At 39.0% G+C, this 2,302-nt stretch overlaps 1 long non-coding RNA gene across 1 annotated transcript; it reads left to right on the top strand.

The window, feature by feature from the left end:
• On the top strand, positions 1-1,798 carry LOC145059032 (uncharacterized). Its single transcript, XR_013686604.1, has 3 exons — positions 1-908; positions 1,013-1,252; positions 1,429-1,798. It is a non-coding gene; the product is annotated as an uncharacterized LOC145059032 (long non-coding RNA).
• The last annotated feature ends 504 nt before the right edge of the window (positions 1,799-2,302 follow it).

Genomic DNA, 2,302 nt, shown 5'->3' with positions numbered 1-2,302 from the left:
ACAAGACCTGTTTATAGTTAAACATGTGTACCAAATAATTAGGAATTCAGATGTATTTTGCTGTATATATACCTCTGTTGCAATCAATGTTCAATCAAGGAATTCAGATTCAATTTACCTCTATAATACTTCAACTCTTCATGGTATCAGAGCACAGACAAAAAAAAAATCTTCTCCTCGGTGCTCCTTCTCCATGGCGACAAATCAAAATATTTTAGGGCTTGCTACCAATTCATCTTTTCAAATCCCCACAATCAGCATAAAGCTTGAAACCTCCAACTATTGTCTATGTCGTACCACCATTGTATCAACCCTAGAAACCTTTGATCTTGATCCCAAACCACCGACTGAAACTCTTACGATTGAGCGTGCAGATGCAGCACCCACCATTGAAGCTAACCCAGAGTACCAATTGTGGAAGAAATGTGATCGTTATGTACTTCTATGGCAGAAATCCACCCTCTATGAACGTGCCCCGACGATTATTGCTCGTTAAACCTCTTCCCATCTTCCTTGGACTACTCTCAACAAAACTTTCGAAGCCCAAACCAATGCCACACGTATAGCTATGAAGACCCAACTTCAGAATCTGTCAAAAGGCTCGCTACCATGATTGAATATCTTGAAAAGAAACGTGTTATTGTCGAATCCTTGGTCAAGAACCTTAATCAGATTTCTATAGAAGACCTTATTGGATAAATCCTCAACGGGCTCGATTCCTCATATGGCCCATTCACTGCGGCGTTTATGATGAAAGATTCTAATCCTTTAGCTGATGACCTAATGGGATTACTACTTCTAGAAGAAGCAAGACTCGAACAGGAGCATCTTCTCCAAACAATTGCAATTTCTTCTTCATTAAATACCTCCGCCCCCTTAGCTCTCAATGTGAATCGACATCAGCCCAGGTAAAACTCCAACAATTTTGGTGTCTCATCTACTAAATCTTCCAGCAACCACTCTTCTGACTCATATCGTTGACGCCCTCAATGCTAATTGTGCAACAAACCAGGTCATGAAGCGATAGACTATTAGCAAAGGTCCAATTAGATTGACTATCCATCTCGTTGGCTGAATCCAAGAACTTGATAGGCTCCTCAAGTTCATATGGCTCAGTGTCACAGTCCATCCATAGTTGCTGATCCGTCATGGTATTTCGACTCTGGTGCAACAAATCATGTGGCTCCCGATCTTCAGAAAATGAATGTTGCAGAGGAACACCATGGCACAGACAAACTTCAAGTTTGGAATGGTACAAACCTACCTATCTCCCATGTTGCATCTACTTCTATTCATCATCTCAAATTGCCAACTGTTTTGATTGTTCCTCACATTACCAAACGTCTTCTTAGTGTTTCTAAACTCCACAATGACAATAATATCTACATGGAATTCTAGCCTAAACATTGTGTTGTTAAGTCATTGCAGGGCCAAAAACTCCTAAACAGGGACGTCAATGATGGCCTTTATTGTATTCCTTCTTCAATCAATAAAGCACCAAATAAATTCAGCCCCTACCATGGCTTTCACAAGCATTCACACTTATCTCCATGGCTGACACAAACGTTTAGGTCATCCATATGATCCTCTCCTTAGAAGATTACTTTCCTCCTTCAAGATACCAATATCATCCAATAACTTTCCCAATGTTTGCAACTCATGTCAACTGGGGAAGACTCATCGACTTTATTTACATACTTCTCATGTAGCTTCTAGTAAAGCTCTTGATTTAATTTATTCAAATGTTTGGGGCCTTTCCCCTTTCTTTTCTATGAATGGAAACATATATTTATTATTATTCTTTGATGGTTGTATAAAATTTATTTGGATTTACTTTCTGTCCCATAAATCACAAGCATTTTCTACCTTTGTGCAATTTCACCAAAATGATTAAAACATAATTTTTGACTGAAATCAAAAGCATTTAATCCAACTGGAGAGGTGAGTATCACCTGTTCTCCTTTCTAACCACACATGGGATCACTCATCGTGATACTTGAGAAGGGTCTCCCACTTCTTGCTCATTCTTTTCTACCTAATCCCATCTGGGAACATGCATTCAAGACTGCAACATACTTACACAATCGTACAATCACACCTCTGCTTGCTTTTCAATATCCTTATCAAAAGTTGTACTCTAAAATTCATGATTATGGGTTTCTGAAAACCTTTGGGTGTCCATGTATTCCGTTTCTCCGTCCTTATAACTCACATGAAATTGACTTTCATTCCAAACCATGTGTGTTTATTAGTTACAATGCTTCTCACAAAGGATGCTTATGCTTCCACCAGCCATCATCTC

Source organism: Lactuca serriola, chromosome 6 (genome assembly GCF_051521515.1).
Source record: "Lactuca serriola cultivar US96UC23 chromosome 6, Lser_US96UC23_V15, whole genome shotgun sequence".
Classification (NCBI taxonomy): Eukaryota; Viridiplantae; Streptophyta; class Magnoliopsida; order Asterales; family Asteraceae; genus Lactuca; species Lactuca serriola.
This window is presented reverse-complemented; position numbering and strand designations above follow the sequence as displayed.